Here is a 17,750-nt window from a genome sequence, read left to right as displayed (position 1 = left end):
TAAGCCCTCCCTCCGACGTTAGCGCTGACATCGGGAAGACTTCCGTTCGGCTGTGTGCTGCGACAGGGCAGGTAAGGATAAGGAGACTACCCTCGCGGCTCGAGTACACAGCGATCCAACACCGCGAAGCTAGGGAACGTCCCCACGGGATCCCCGCGACCCTAGGGGGCGTCCCCACGGGATCCCCGTGACCCAAAGGGGGAACCCGCGGGTCCCTCGGGATTCCCGTCATCCCCGTTCCCATGCAGCTCTCTAACACAGACCGAATGACAGGGGGGCCAAGGAGGCCTATAATACAAGGCGCAGACTCACCAGTACCGTCGGTAAGAGTACCCGAGCTAAGGGGCTGGTGAGGGGAGATAACTAAGCTGTCTGGAGGTACCGCACTTGGTTTTGTTTTTTTGTTTGTTTCTGTTCCAGACCCGGTGGGAAGAAGGACCAGCAGCAGCTGATGGAGTTCCTGGCCGGCGAAAGACAGAAACAAAGTGAGGACCTGCAGGCTGTCCTCAAAGCCAACCAAGACTTATGGTACTGCTCTCAAGAACACTCAAGGCAGCAGCATGACGAAATGGTGATGGCGATGGGGGACCAAACTAAGGTACTAACACAGCTTTTGCAAAAACCCACGCCAGACACAGGCGGTGAGCTGGGACTGAATTACACTCAGTAGGAGCAGTTAACCCACTCTCGATGCTGAACTTATGCAAAATAACACTGGCTGATGCACCGGATGAATTTTTGTGTGCCTTCGAGAGAGTAGCTACTGCTGCTGGTTGGCCGCAGGGACAGTGGGCTGTCAGGCTTTTGCCTTGTCTAGCTGGGGAGACACTGGCAGCATTTCAGACACTGAACCCAGAGCTAGCCAACAACTACCAGGCAGTAAAAAGTTACATTTTGGAGTACTTAGGGTTCACCCCCGAGCATTATAGACAGAAATTCAGGACTACTATAATGCAGGACAAAGAGAGGCCCAAGGCCTTAGTGCAGAAACTGTCTAAATTAGCTGAAAGATGGTTGCACTCATGGCTAGGAGACCCCAGAGCTCTATTTTTAGAGGTAGTAAGGGAACAGTTTCTGGAGTCAGTCCCGAAAAACTTGCGGAGCTGGGTCCAGAGACAAGGCTGCAAAACCCTTGCTCAGACTCTGGAGGTCGCAGAAGCTTATTTGGATGCCCAGAGCGCTTGCGAAGAAGAGCGGGCAGCCTCTGCACAAAGTCTGGACAAGGGGAAGGCAGTCAGAGGGCAAGTCCAACATACCAAACCCAAGGAGCCTTCGCAGAAAGAGGCCCTCCAATGTTATCGTTGCGGGAAGGCAGGGCATACCCAGCGGTTTTGTAGAGACCGTAGGGACTTAATAGTCACCCAGGGGACAGGCGCCAAGATCCCTGAAGAGTACCGGGTATTAGTCTCGGTTGCTGGGAATGAGGTCTCAGCCTTGGTGGACACAGGGGCAGACCAGTCCATGATGTCCATACAGTGCTTCAGACACTTATTCCCTACTGAAGTTGTAAATAAAAAGGAAGAATCAGTTTCCATCAAGTGTGTACATGAAGACAGAATAAGGTACCCTCTTCGACCCACGACCATTCTGTACAAGGATAGGGTCTATTCAGTAAAGATAGCGGTAGTGCCCGGTGCTCCCTATGATCTCATATTAGGTCGGGACTGGAAAGGCCTAGAAGAGTGCCTCTATCCCAGACAGGCTCTGATTGGGACGCGCTCACAGGGCCCAGCCGACCCCATTAAAGAGGGAGAACTGGGGACTATATTCCCCTTTAAGGGGGAAGTGATACAGGAAGGTTCTCAGGGGCCAAGCCTACGATCCCGCTCTCAGAATAAGAAGCAGAAACAGCAGAGGAGTCGGGCGCTTAGACAGGCTAGCTCAACTAATGAAATACCCTGGCTTCCTAGGGAGGTGGTCCAGGTATTTCCCACCTTCCCAGCAGAGCAGAAGGCTGATGCATCCTTACAGGAAGCCTGGAGGCAAGCAGCCCTCCCCTCTGACAACCCTGTCACCTTTAAAGTAAGACAAGGATTACTGTATAGGTCCACTGCAGGAAGAGAACCCAATGGTAGCAGGGAACAATTGGTAATTCCCCAGGGTTTTCGGAGGATTATCCTACAGCTAGCCCATGACCATCCTCTCTCGGGGCATAAAGGGTCTGAAGCTAAGGGTATCCAAATATCCCGTAGATTCTTTTGGCCGGGAGTAACTCAAGACGTGACGGATTTTTGCAAGTCCTGCCCAATCTGTCAGAAGCTCTCCCTAAACAAGCCCGCAAGGGTCCCTCTCATTTCAGTTCCAAGGGTAGGGGAACCGTTAGCCCAGTTGGCTATGGATATAGTGGGTCCTTTAGAGAAAACACCCAGAGGATATAGTTTCATATTAGTTATCATGGATGTAGCGAGCCGATATCCGTGGGCCTTCCCGCTACGCAAAACCACCTTGGCAGCCTTGATGAAAGAAATAATGGGCCTTTTCTGTTTAGTCCGTTTCCCTCGGGAGGTCTTGACCGACCAGGGTAGCAATTTCCTGTCCAGAGACATGAAAAGTTTCTGGCAGGGATTTGGGATCCGCCACCTTAAAACGTCCGCATACCATCCCCAAGCTAATGGGATGGCAGAACGCTTTAATCAAACGATAAAGCAAATGCTAAAGAAAGTGGGAATCAAGGAAAAACGTGACTGGGACCTCTTCATTCCTTTTGTACTATTTGCAGCCTGTGAAAAAATCCAGGATTCCTTAGGGGTAAGCCCCTTCAAAATGTTGTTTGGAAGGACCCCCAGGGGAATACTAGACGTGGTCAAAGACCAATGGGGCTCGCAGGAGGGGGAGGAAACCAACGTAATCTCATATTTGTCCCAGTTGAGAAGGAGACAGAATCAGGTGGCGCAACTGGGCAAGCAGAATCTAGAGTGGCATCAAGAAAGGCAGATAGAGGAACCCAGGCGCGCCAATTAAAAGTGGGAGATAGAGTTCTTATACTGGTACCTACAGACCCTCATAAATTCCTAGTGGATTGGAAGGGCCCTGCCACAATTATAGAAACGTTAAACCAAGTGGATTAAAGGGTTAAGGATGAGAAAAATCGGGTCCAAACCTATCATATCAACCTACTGAAGCCATGGCGGGATAGGGAAAACCTAGTCTTAATGGCTGAGCAAAACGCTGATAATGATTTAGGTCCGCAGATAGCGGAGATGGGTCAGGTGGAGGGAGTCAACATAGGGGTAGAATTGACCAACGAACAGGCAAGCCAAGTGGAGACACTAGTACAGGCCTTCACGGACGTGTTTTCACCGATACCTGGTCAATCTGAGGTGGTTACCCACGAAATTGTGACCACTCCGGGGAAGGTAGTCCGGATCAAACCCTACAAGCTTACTGAAGGCAAGAAAGAATTGGTACAGAACCTGGTTGACGAAATGCTAGCACTAGGGGTTATTGAACCCTCACAAAGCCCCTGGTGCAGCCCCATTGTCATAGTACCTAAGGCCTATGGTACCCCCAGGTTCCTCATCGATTTTCATCAGCTCAACAAAGTCTCTCAGTTCGACGCCTTCCCCATGCCACGGGTAGATGATCTCCTTGACCGACTGAGACAAGCCCAATTCCTTTCGACCCTAGATTTAACAAAAGGATATTGGCAAATTCATCTCGCTCCAAGTGCCAGACCTAAAACTGTCTTTAGCACACCCCACGGGTTGTACCAGTTCAAGCATATGCCCTTCGGACTTCATGGTGCTGCCACTACATGTCAAAGAGGAATCACCGAGGTGCTAAGGGGGCATCATAAGTACGCTGAGGCTTACTTGGATGACATTGTGATTTTCTCTACTGACTGGGTGCAGCACCTGAAGCACGTAAGGGTCGTATTGGAGTCCCTTAGGAAAACAGGGTTCACTATCAATCCCAAGAAGTGTTACCTAGGGCAGCGCGAAGTAAAGTACCTGGGATATGTAGTAGGGAAGGGGCAAATCAGGCCCATAATAGATAAAGTGCGTTGTGTGAAAGAGTACCCCTTGCCCACCTCCAAAAAACAATTAAGAGGGCTCTTGGGACTTCTGGGCTATTACCGGCGGTTCATACCAGAGTTCTCTACAAGGGCCGCAATCCTGACCGATATGCTGAAAAAGAACCGGCCCGACAACTTTGGGTGGGAGGATAAGGGAAGACAGGCTATAGAGAACCTTAAAGAGGCATTGTGTACCAACCCCGTCCTGACAGCAATCGATTTCAGGAAACCTTTGGTGCTACAAACGGACGCCTCGGGAACCGGGTTGGGAGCAATACTGAGCCAGGAATTCCAGGGAGTTGAGCACCCTATTCTGTTCCTCAGTCGTAAACTGCATTCTAACGAAAGGAATTATGCGACCGTGGAACTAGAGTGCTTGGCTGCCAAATGGGCGATGCAAACCCTAGAACATTATTTGCAGGAACGAGAATTCACCCTTGTTACCAACCATGCGGCACTCAAATGGCTTAACACAATGAGAAACAATAATGCCAGGCTGACGCAGTGGTACTTGGCCCGACAGACATTCCGATTCCGGGTAGTGCATCGCCCAGGCAAGCTTAGTAGCAATGTAGATAGCCTATCTAGAATCCAAGAGGGTGAGATAACATCTCCACAGACTAGGGACGAGCAGCCTTTAAGGGTGGGGGTATGTCACAACCCTAGCATTAAAGCTAAACGTTTTCCAGACAAGGCTTCTTCTAACCCTATCCCTCTGTTAAAAAGGGCTAACCAATGTGACAGGGCAACTCCTAGTTCCCAGCTAGGATCAGAGTTCCTGTTTAAGCACCAGCCACTAAGCCCTGGGGAGGGGAGGAAGAAGGAGAGAACAGCCTAGAGCAGCAGGAGGTGTGCCCTGGAAAGCAACAGCCTAGGAAACAAGTTCCTAGGGCAGGTAATACTCAGCTGCAAGGAATTAAAGCACAGAGGAAAACTCAGTGGAAGGAACAAACTGCCCTGCCCCCTTTCAAGCTAGGGCGTGGTCAGCTGCATGCTCTAGAGCAGTGGTCTCAAACTCAAACCCTTTGCAGGGCCACATTTTGGATTTGTAGATACTTGGAGGGCCGCAGAAAAAAATAGTTAATGTCTTATTAAAGAAATGACAATTTTGTATGAGATAAAACTCTTTATAGTTCATAAATCTTTCCTTTTTGGCTAAGTCTTAATAATAATATTGTAATTTACAGCTAAAGAGACATATGATGAAGATACTGTTTTATTTTACTTTTGTGATTATGATAAACATACCGAGGGCCTCAAAATAGTACCTGGCGGGCCGCTTGTGGCCCCCGGGCCGCAAGTTTGAGACCACTACTCTAGAGGCTGCCCTGAGGAGAACTAGGTCAGTCTACCCTGGATCATCCCAGGAAGCAGGATCCCAGGACTGGACTCCTGAAGCTGCCCAAATCCAAGACATTGAGGTGTCTGAGGCAGCTCCTGTCCCTGAGGTCAGCCAAACAACCAACCTGGAACCCATGGAATTTCTGGAGACTGCCATGGAACCTCAGGATGAATTAATGGATTAAAGTTAAGTGCATTAACTTTATTTTTGTCTTGTGGGTTTAAAACTTAGGTGTTTTTTTTGTTGAGAATTGCTACAAGCACCAATGTAAGCTAGGTGAGCTGTGCAAAGCTCACAGCCATGAGGGAGCTGGTTTTTGGACTTTAAAGCCAAGTATATTTTGTTTGGCAAGTTTTGTGTTCTGCCTTTTTGCAGAGTGATTGGGACTTGTTTTGTTGATTGTGTGAAGGAACAGTAGCGGGGAGAATCCACTAACCATCCTCGGGTTGGGTTTGTGGGGCCAATTTTTGGCAAGCTGTTTAAAAGCTGATTTAAGGTGGATTCTGCTACTCCCTTCCCCCACCAGTGTGCTTAGCTGGTTGGGGCAGGCTGGTTATAAACCAGGCCCCTGCAACAGTGCTCTCAAGCATTAGAGCAACCTTGTGAAAGACTCTGATAAATCTAGACAATTATTGTAGCTTTATTTTTGACCCTGCTCAGACACTGGAACTGTTAGGGCTGAGCTACTGAGGATTATTTGTGACACTTACCTGCTTGTACCTGCCAAGAAGGTGAGGGCTATATTTTGAAAGCCCAAGTTTTTTTTTAATGTTTCTTAGGAGTTGAAAGACTAATTTCATAGCCAATAAAGTGAGACACAAGTTGCTGAAATAACTTTATTCAACCTGACCAATTGGTTTTTTTTTAATATAAGCCAGCAGGACCTCCAACTTATTTTGGAGGAACGTATAAATCGGTCATGGCTGAGTGGTGAGCAGGGCCTAAGCCTGAGCCTATCACCGGCAACACCACAATGGGTAAAGTAAATCCTTATTCAAACATCCAGTCCACATAAACATTGTCGTTATACTAGTGTACATATAAATAGGCCTTTTAATTTCATCTTGTCATGAGCTGACCACACCTAAAGAAACAAGTTAACAAATCTCTTCACTTCACGCTAGACTGTTCCCATGCCTTCCTAAGAAAAGTTGTTCAGGCTTGATTACTTTGGATCATGTTCACAGGTCAAGATGTTGAAATCTGAGCATTAGAATCTCTGGTGCTCTCATTTTCAGCAATTCCACTTTCCAATCGAGAATTCTCCACCCCTGGATCAGAAAAAAATGGTTGGGTTTTAGTCATGAGGCAGCATTTGTGAATTCAGGCATGGTCCCCATCCCATATCAGTCGATGGTATTTTCATCCTTTCTTCACTGCACTTCATTCCAGCTGGGCCACAAGAAGGGCATAGGAAGAGTCCCATGAAGTGGGGGAAAGATAGGGTAATGTTCAAGATTCAAAACAGGATAAAAAAAAACCCAACATACAGGCTTCCTAAATAGTACACCTAGTAAATACATATTGCTTTCAATAGATCTTGCACTATCTTGTTATTACACATACTCAGTTACACACATAAATCAGTACTTCAAAAGTCCATAAAAATCTAAATCAGCAACAAGTCCATAGTTGCAAAGAAAACAAAACACATCAAATTAAAACTTTAAAGTCCAATCTTTTTAATTTCACTCTGCCATTTTAGGCCAATGATCCCGGTGGTAATAGTATATCAGGCAATCAGTCCTTTTGTAGTGGCCAATGAAGAAAAGTCCTGGTGCATGTTAGGCCGCAGTACTCAGCTATGGACAGTCTTTGCCAGAAATCAGGCACCCTTTCTTTGTAGCTCAGTCTTCTCTATGTGGGAGAAGTCATCCCTCCTCTGGATACTCTGTAAATGGAAGTTCTCAACAAATGTTAAAGAAGATTCTACCCAAGTGCAAACAGCAAAATTAATTCATCATATCTGAATATGTGCCTCATTGTATATAGCATTTACATGTTCATATTGGCTCTGATAGCATCCCAATATATTTCATTGTGTTAATTTGTATACATAAATTCCTATTTCCTTACAAATCTTGCATTTAATAACATTCTCATCTCCCGTTCTCACATACACAGGTTGACTTACAATTTTCATTCTATAAACACATCCAACATTGGACTAGTGTCATGCTAGAAATCACATTTCCCACTAATACATTTCTTCTCTCTGTCCTTAACCTCACTTGTTTTCAGGAAAAGCTCCTAGCATTTTATTTATTTATTTAAAGATAATAACTCTTCTCTCTTAAACTATCCTTAAGATAGGAAACAGTACACATCTCTTATATACACGCAACAGAAGAAACTATCACATAATCCAATTTATGTATCATCACTATAGTATAAGTCTCAGAAAGCAGAGAAAAGTCTGAAAGAATGCTTGTATCTCAAAGCTGCAAACAAATAGTAACAAGGCAGTATAAAGAAGAAAAAGTGTATCACGAGAGGGCTAATTTCAAAATATATGGGAGACTCGTAAGAATAGAACAGATTAGGAAATAAATATTCCCATCAGCAAACAGGGATAGGAAGAAAAAAATCTTCAGTGTTTCAGGCCCAAGGACATACACAGGCATAAAGAGATAAGGAAGGCTGAGACAGCTTGGAAGAGATAAGGCCCTCGCAGTACTTAAAACACAGTTCTAGCACTTTCATGATAGTTGTTGGATAAAATAAACTTAACTAGATACCCATCATTTTAGTCCACATACCTAGGAAACAGTTATCTGATGGGACAAAAAATATAGCTAAGGTCCTTGGGTCTATCCATACCAGGATCTGATTTTTAAAAAATTAGATTAAACAGGCATGAAAAAAAAAAAAAAAAACAGGACAGAATGAGAGGGCACTCTCTAAAGTTGAAAGGGGATATAGATTCCGTACAAATGTAAGGAAGTTCTTCTTCACCCAAAGAGTGGTAGAAAACTGGAACGCTCTTCCGGAGTATGTTATAGGGGAAAACACCCTCCAGGGATTCAAAACAAAGGGCTCCTTTTACTAAGGTGCGTTAGGGCATTAACGTGCGGAATAGTGCATGCTGAATTGCCGTATGTGCTAGATCTTAACACCAGCATTGAGCTGGTGTTAATTCTAGCCACGTAGTGCACGGTAATATCCTGTGTGTGCTAAAAACCCTAGCGCACCTTAGTAAAAGGAGTTCATAGTTAGACAAGTTCCTGCTAAACTAGAACATATGCAGGTGAGGTTGGACTCATTAAGAGCACTGGTCTTTGACCTGGGGGCTGCCGCGTGAGTGGACTGCTGGGCACGATGGATTACTGGTCTGACCCAGCAGCGGCAATTCTTATGTTCTTATGTTCCTAGGCACTACTTAGATGAGATAGGTATAAACAGGCATAGGAAAACTTAGATCATATTCAGTACTCTGCATTCAAAAGCTGTGTCATTTCTCTGTATCTAAAAGCTTCTAAAGGCACATCTTAATTCTTTGTCTCTTTCTATACTGCTGAATAGCTACACTTCTCCTTCCGTATTCGCTGTGATAGGGGATTAATAGAACCACAAATACAGAAAAACCGCAAATAACTTTTTCATATGTTATTCGCTGTTTTCTATTAAAAACCTTCGTGAATATAGTGAAACTGCGAATAACATGGTTGGAGACCTGGTCTGTTCCTGAAGGAGAGGCAAAACATGGTGAAGAAAGTGCTGGGAATCAGCGATTTTCTCTGTAAAATCTTGGAATCAGCGATTTCTCTATGAAAGCTGATGTAATTTGGAGGGACGAACCAGCAAGCTAAAAACCGTGAATAATCAAAACCGCGAATAATGAGGGAGAAGTGTAATAACCTTTATTCTTTGAAACTTCTGCAAATGTCCAATCAATATATTCAAAAACAGTTCTGTACTTTTCTGGGGTGAAGCCCTCCACACTTAGTTTCTAGTGGGGCCTTTTCCTCCTCTGATCATCGCACACCCAGGGGATCACACTCAGTGGTTAACATAGAGCACGGAACAAAAACAAATCAGAACAAAATAGGCATATGAAAAACAGAACAGTTCAAAAAGAATGAGGCCTATATACAATCCAAAATTTCCATTTCTCGCTACATATTATCAAATGTTCAATAGCTATTCAAAAGCAAACTTAACAATGGCTGCATCCCTAGATGTTATTGAAATTCAAATAGCAAATATACAAAATATGGAGTAACTGTTATACAAATAGCCTTATCTAAAACAGCTATAATCTTAGACATCATAGCTTCCAAATTAAATTATGTATCTCACCATATGGTCATAACTTCATTAATGAAACATGAATTTGACCTCTGTGAAGAGAAAAAGAAGAATGCAGCTGGTTAATAATTCAAATATTTAAACATTGTTCTTCTTAAATGATTTCCCCCTTATATAACATAGTCTGTGGGAAGATACAAAAGTCTTACAATACAATACAAATCATATACCAAAGGATTCTCACTCCGAAACTGGACCTCCAATAACAAGTTTTAGGGCTCCTTTTACAAAGCCGCGCTAGGGCCTTAATGTGTGGAATAGCGCACGCTACATTGCCATGCGCTAGCCGCTACTGCCTTCTTTTGAGCAGGCAATAGATTTTTGGCTAGCGCATGCTAATCCGATGCATGCGGTAAAACCCATAGCACACCTTTGTAAAAGGAGCCCTTAGTTCTTAAATAAACAGGTGAAGTATTCCAAATTGTAATTGCAACATAAATAAAAGAAATGGTAAATGAATATTTATACCAAGGCATTTACAGAATATAACTTTTGTGCAATTTATCATACATTAAAATTCTTTAAGGCGAAGGGTAAAATTCACATTTCTCCCCTTCTCACTGCTGCAAGGGTTTATAGTCATTCGCGCTTGAGACACCAGTGCGCCGACAATCGAGTACAGACAATTTGGCGTAAGACACCAGCGCGCCACGGGAAAACTTACTTTTAAAGAGCTCTGAAGTGGGGTATGAGAGGGGAACCCCCACACTTTACTTCATACTGTTTGTGCTGCTGTTGGGGGGGGGAGTTATGGGGAGTTGGAATCCTCCATTATAGAGAAAATGGAACTTTTTCCGATTTTTTTTGGGAAAAATTCAGTTTTCTCTATAATGTGGGGGGTTTCACACCCCCCCCAACAGCACCGCAAACAGTATGAAGTAACCCCCCGTCGGAGCTTTTTAAAAGTAAGTTTTCCTGCGGCGCACTGGTGTCTTGCGCCAAATTGTCTGCGCTCGATTGTCGGCAAGCTGGTGTCTTGCGCGCTTTTGTCCCGTCACCCTGCTGCAGCCAGTAGGAGAGAATGCGAGAGAGAAAAATAATAGAACAAATTAAATCACAACATATTAAATAATCACCCAGTCCAAGATCATTCAGGACAACCCCTCCTAAAAATTTATTTAAATGGAGTTAAAATTAGAAATGCATATAGCGGGGGTGGAGCCTGACAGGAGAAGAGAGCAGATGCATGGAGTAGTAGCTCCTCTGCACCAACACCAACTTTCTTGAGTATAGTGGCTATTCCTGCTCCATTTACAGCATTCTCCCCAATATTTTACCGTGCTCGTCGTGCTTTATGTCGCCACCGAAAAATCTTAAAGATGACTCAACCCTGACTCAGCTACCGAGCGGTAAGTGGCCTTAGACTGACTCCCCAGAAAAAGATGGCGTCGAAGCACGAGGAATTTTAGCTCGACATACTGATTAAAGAAATGCGATCCTTCAAGCACATTATGCAAGAGCAGGTTGACGAACTAAACTGGTGCAAGCAGAAATAGAATCCCTGAATGACCAATTTGTTGACGCCAGGCATTGTATTGATGCGCTGGAAGAACAGACCGCTGCATTACAAAATAAATATGCTGCTATCGAGAAGCATGAAAAAATGATTAATACTTTGCAACGCGACCTGGAAATTATGGCCAATCATAGTAGGTGGAACAACATTAGAATCATTGGGCTGCCGGAAACATCGGAAGGTTCTAATATGATAGCCTTATCATCTACATTCTTACCTAAAATCTTAGGCCTTACATTTGTGAGCCCGCTCAAAATTGACCGTGCGCATCGTGTTCCTTCTCACCCTACTGCACAGCAAACCACTGCGAGGCTTATAATTGCAAAAATTTTGCGCTTTCCTCATGTTCTTCAAATCATGACCGCAGCAAAATCACACCCTCAACTCCTTCATCAAGGGAAAAAAATTCTTCATTGTTCCGGATCTTGCGAAATCCACTGCAAGCAAACGGAAAGCGTTTCTTTCTCATCGACAGGAGTTAAGATATTGGTGCAAGTATGGCCTCATGTATCCTGCAAGGATGAAGGTCACTTACAATAATCGCCCCACCTCGTATGTTGACCCAGCTGATCTCAAGGAATTCTTGGACACTGTCAAAAATGCCATGACCTGACTTACACGGGGATGCTTACCTTCGGCTTTGTTTGCATAGTAATGGAATATTACTGTTCATTCTATAGTTATGGTGTGGAGCTGTCTGATGCTCCAGGTGTTTCTCATTAGACTGGTTATAGCACACATCAGCATGGGCATTTCTATTCTACTCATGCTATGTGTTTCTTTTTCTGATCCTTTTCTTCCTTCTTTTTTCTCTCCCTTTTTGACATTATGCACATGGAGTGGTCACTTCATACTCTACTCGATTTGCATATTTACTGGAAATTGTATGTATTTTCTTCTTTATATCTTTGACAATGGCTGATTTAATGCTAATGGGCTAAATCACAGTTCTTCAACCACCAGTCCACGGACCGGTGCCGGTCCGCAAAAAAATGCTGCCGGTCCACGAAGGATTCGGGTCCCCGCCACAGCAAAAAGTGCTGGCGTCAGCTGACGTGCAACTTCCTGTTGCCGTTGCTATGCTGGCACTCCTGCCTTCCACCTCCTACTCCTGCCGCATATGTCTCCGCATCCCCAGACAAGCAGGGGCAGATCTGTGTGCTTTTAACTTCGGCACACAGCTGCCCCTAAGCAGTATTTTAGCCGCGGTTTCATGAGGCAGCCTTGGGGCCTTTGGTAGGCCGGCCCGCTTCGATGATGCGATGTGGGCCGGCCTACCAAAGGCCCCGAGGCTGCCTCATGAAACCGCGGCTAAAATACTGTTTAGCGGTAGCTGTATGCCGAAGTTAAAAGCACACAGAGCTGCCGCTAGCCTACATAGAGGAAACATTTGCTGGAGAGAGAAGGAGGGAAGGGAGAAGGGGTACTCCTGGACAAGGGAGGGGAAGGGGCTACTGCTGACAGGGGAGAAGGGAAGGGATGAGAATTACTGTTGGATAAGGGGAGGAGGAAAGGGAGAAGGGGTACTCCTGGACAAGGGAGGGGAAGGGGCTACTGCTGATAGGGGAGAAGGGAAAGGGAAGGATGAGAATTACTGTTGGATAAGGGGAGCAGGAAAGGGGGAAGGGGCTACTGCTGACAGGGGAGAAGGGAAAGGGAAGGGACGAGAATTACTGTTGGATAAGGGGAGGAGGAAAGGGAGAAGGGGTACTCCTGGGGAAGGGGCTACTGCTGACAGGGGAGAAGGGAAAGGGAAGGATAAGGGGGGAGGAAAGGGAGAAGGGGTACTCCTGGACAAGGGAGGGGAAGGGGCTATTGATGATAGGGGAGAAGGGAAAGGGAAGGATAAGGGGGGAGGAAAGGGAGAAGGGGTACTCCTGGGGAAGGGGCGAGAATTATTGTTGGATAAGGGGAGGAAGAAAGGGAGAAGGTACTGCTGGACAGGGGAGGAGGAACATTGGAAGGGAACAGCTGGCAGGGAGATTAGAGGAGGGGAAGGAGTCAGGATGGAATGGAGAGATCAGGTGAGGGAAAGGGGCGACACAGAGGAATGACAAAGTAGAAAGAGATTGATGCTGGGAAGGGGGGTCAGATGAAAAATAAGGAAAGAGGGACAAAGATGCTAGATCTGGTGTAGGAGAGAGGGGCATAGAAAGAACGCAAATACCATATGGAAGGGGGAGGGGGAGAGGGCAGACAGTGGATGGAACAGACAGATGCTGGATTGAAGAGACAGACGCTGGATGGAAGAGAGTGAAAAGAAGATGAAAGCAGAAACCAGAGACAACAAAAGGTAGAAAAAAATAATTTTATTTCTATCTTGTGATTAGAATATATCAAATTTAAAATATGTATCCTGCTAGAGCTGATCTTAGACATAACTGGGGAGTGCAAAGCCCAGGCAGTGCGTCTTTAGCTTCCAGCTGGCTTAGGGCTCTCTCTGACCAGGAGGCAGTTGCCCTAGTTGCACTCCCCTAAAACTATTCCTGGCATGTGTGACTTCAGTATTCTGTTAGCATGATATTTGTGTAGCATTCTGTAATAATTTGGCTTATTCAGTTTTCTTGATAGTAGAGGGGATATATGTGAAGGGGAGGGGAGACGGGGGTTTTGCTGATCCTTGCCCTGTATTTATATTTATAAAATGACAATTGTACAGCATATTGTTTCTTTTTATACTTTAATAAAATATGTTCAATATAAAATCATAACTATTTGAGGCTTGTGCAGATGGGATCAGATGGTTAACGGGACCGAGCTTGCGGGGATGGGGCGGCAATGGGGTTTTTAAAAATTTCAGTCTTATTAGTTGGCCGGTCCACGAAATAATTATTTTATTTCCACCAGTCAATAGGTGTAAAAAGGTTGAAGAACACTGGGCTAAATCACCCAATTAAGAGAAAAAAATAGCAAATTATTTTAAGGTTAAACATCCTGATGTTATTTTTCTACAGGAGACTCACCTTCCTTCCACCGCTGCGCTCAAATTATCCATTAAGGGTTATTCCTCTCATCTATCATACCCAGTAATGATTAAAAAGAAAAACGGGGTCTCCATCCTTTTCCATAATGACTTACCTATTAATATTTTAGCTCATAGAACAGATGCGGAGGGAAGGTGGTGCCTGGCACATGTTGTGTTGCGCTCTGTGGAATATGTACTCCTGAACATCTATGCTCCTGTTCTGGATCATCCTGAATTTTTCAGAGACTAACAGACTACCTTACTTGAAGTTAACTCGCAATCCATTGTTATTGGGAGAGACTTTAATCAAATATAAGACTACCGCCTCGACAGAATTTCCTTTTGTAAGCCTTCTAAATCGAAATCCCACCAAGAACTACTTAACCTTAAGAACAATTTTTCCCTGATTGACTCCTGGAGGCTTCTGAATCCAAAGGGCAAGGAATATTCTCATTTCTCTCCACCTCATTCCACATACACCAGAATTGACTACTTTTTAATATCGTCTCACTTGCTCATAATTTGTCCAACGCTATCATACATCCGATCACTCTTACAGATCATGTGGCTATCTCATTACACCTTACTATATCATCCTCAGCCCCTTGATCGCCTTCTTGGAGATTAAATAATCATATTTTATTGGATGAAGATATTGTAGACAAATTAAGAGTATTTACAGTTGAATTCTTTGCGCTTAATTCCAAAGACCCCGAAGTTTGTCCCTCTATAATTTGGGAAGCTTACAAGGCCACTCTCAGGGGAGAACTGATCAAACTCTCTGCCTGGAAAAGAAAACTTCTAACACAAAAAGAAGCTACCTTAGAATCCTCTATTAAACTGCTCGAATCGCAACACACATCAAACCTCACACATGACCTCTCTCTATATCACCGTCTGTTCAAACTTAAATACGAATATAACTCTGTCATCCTATAAAGCTAGACAGGATTTATTCATGCTTGCCTCAGGACATTACATGGGGGACAACGCCATAGGCAAACCATTAGCTAGATACCTTAAATCCAAACACAGGAAAACCAACATTTCATCTATCCAAACCTCAACCGGTCAGACTGCTACTTCTACTGATTCTATATCTGCTCAATTTGAATCCTTCTACTCAAATCTCTATAAGTCGGAACTCCCTTCTCCAGAACCCAATTTTAATATATTCCTAGATTCAATATCACATCCCCAATTAGAAAATGAAACCAAACAAAAATTGGATTCACCCATCACCGTCTCAGAAATCCTATCAGCGATTTCCTCCTTAGCATAAAACAAAGCCCCTGGACCTGATGGAATTACCAATTAATTTTTTTAAAAATTCAATACTCTTTTTGCTCCACATCTCTTAAACTATTATAATTATATACACCTCACCCCTGACAAACAATTCAATTTTGCTGAGGCCACTATTATAGTTTTCCCAAAGCCAGACAGGGACCCCAATCTAGTCAAAAATTATAGACCCATCTCCCTACTGAACCTCGATTATAAGATAATGGCCAAAATACTTTCAACTAGACTGAATACAATTATTTCTACATTAATTCATAAAGATCAAGTCGGTTTCATCAAAAATCGATATATCGGGGATAATTTGCGTCTCTTTCATTATATCAGTGCACATGTCAAGAAGCTTTCGGAACCCGTGGTGGGACTGGCCATCGATGCAGAAAAAGCTTTTGATCGTGTAGCATGGCCTTTCCTTCTATGGGTGCTTCACTGGTTTAACTTTGGTGAATACTTCATTAACTAGATCAAAACACTATATTTTCATCCTGCCTCCAGAATTCTTATAAATAATACCCTCTCCAGGAAATTTTATTTACATAAGGGTACTAGACAGGGTTGCCCCCTCTCACCCTTACTTTTTAATTTAGCGTTAGAACCCCTTCTCTCAGCCATCCGTCAATGTCCTCAAATTAATGGTATTTCTACCACCTCTAGACAAATAAAATTAGCTGCTTATGTGGATGATGTCGTTTTTATTCATAACCCTCTCCACTCTTTACCAGCTCTCATCTCCATTGTAGAACACTATTTCTTACTCTCAGGATACTTGGTTAACTGGGAAAAATCTGAACTGTTCCCCTTAAACGACCTTATCACACTATCTGATGCATCCAATTTTCCGTTTCACTGGACAGATGCAGCTGATAAATATTTGGGTATCATGATACATAAAGACCCTGCATATATAATGGATCTGAACTTAACTAAGATTAAGCAAATGGTCACACAATCGATAACCAACTGGTTCCCCCTTTTCTTATCATAGTGGGGTAGGATAGCATCCATTAAAATGACCCTTGCACCTAGACTCACATATGTCCTATCCATGCTACCCTCTCAATGCAAAAAACCCTTTTTCATTGGATCACCCAAAAGTTTTCATTCATTTGGAATAATAAAAAACCCCGCATAGCTCTTACCAAACTTAAAGCATCAAAAAACAATGGTGGTATGAATCTCCCTGATTTTTATTTCTATTCATTAGCCTCCCTTGCTAAATATGGAGCCTTTTGGGCTCACGCCCAACCTCAGCAAGACCTATCCCCTAGTTGGAAATGGAAACATATCTCTGTTCTCCTTACCCTCTACAAGTTCTGTGTACCATGAATATCCCTAAGCATCTTAAAGGATACACCCTACTGAGTGCGACACAACAAGCTATATGACATCTAGACACTGTAGCAGAATTATCGCTTAAATGCTCCAAGATGTCTATTTGGAATAACCCCAAACTTAAGCATAAAGGTAAACTTTTCTGTTGGAAGACGTGGCAAAAAGCTGGATTATGGTTTGTAGAACAATTACTGCACAAAAACTCAATGATTCCATTCTCTGCATTAAGTACTCAATATCCCCAAATTAAGCTTTGTTATTCCCAATGGCTGTAATTGTCTGCCACTGTTGACTCTATAACCCTCCACTCTGAAGCTAATTTATCTTCCTCCTTAAACATATTTCATTACTGGAGTGACCTTGTACTATCCTGTGGAAGAGCTATCTCTACTTTCTATAAAATCCTACAGGATCATTGGTTTTCATTCTCTCCCCAAGATCTTACTCAATGGGTGAATATGATGACTACTCCCATCTCGAACATAGATTGGAAATTATACTGGTTCAAAACCAATTGACCCCCTTCTATCTTCTAGAGTTTCATAATCCTTATATTTTGTCACATGGAAAGCTGTGTGGATCCCACATCGTATGTGGAAAGCGAAACTGAGAATGGATCCTAAATGCTGGCATTGTATTACTGAAGATGGAACTCTAGATCATATGTTGTTTCACTGCTCTGTTGTTCATACCTTCTGGTTTCGTATATGGACAACTATAAAAAAGGTTACACTGTGTGACTGATCTTACTTTTGACATGATTATACTTTGCTCTCAACACCCCTGCTTTGCCAATTCGAAATGCCCTCCACAGCTGATTGATACCATGTTTGCCACTGCCCTCATGCATATCTTAAAAAATTAGAAATTGGCATCTCTCTTGGACTACACTTTCTGGTGGAACTCATTGTGTCTGTATCAAAAACATGAACAATATGCTACAGAAAATCTTCATATCTCCAGAATTTCT

General features: G+C 43.7%; 1 long non-coding RNA gene across 2 annotated transcripts in view; it reads right to left on the bottom strand.

Annotated features, from left to right (window-relative positions):
- Positions 1–6,210: 6,210 nt before the first annotated feature.
- Positions 6,211–17,750, bottom strand: part of LOC117366513 — an 89,820-nt gene continuing 78,280 nt past the window's right edge. For both annotated transcript variants that reach the window (XR_004540600.1, XR_004540601.1), the window contains 2 exons: positions 9,657–9,697; positions 6,211–7,248 (listed from right to left, as the gene is read on the bottom strand). This is a non-coding gene — a long non-coding RNA (uncharacterized LOC117366513). The remainder of the gene's footprint in view (positions 7,249–9,656; positions 9,698–17,750) is intronic.

This window comes from Geotrypetes seraphini, chromosome 9 (assembly GCF_902459505.1).
Source record: "Geotrypetes seraphini chromosome 9, aGeoSer1.1, whole genome shotgun sequence".
NCBI classification, from domain to species: Eukaryota; Metazoa; Chordata; class Amphibia; order Gymnophiona; family Dermophiidae; genus Geotrypetes; species Geotrypetes seraphini.
Note: the sequence above shows the minus strand (reverse complement) of the source record. Positions and strands in the feature narration are given on the sequence as shown.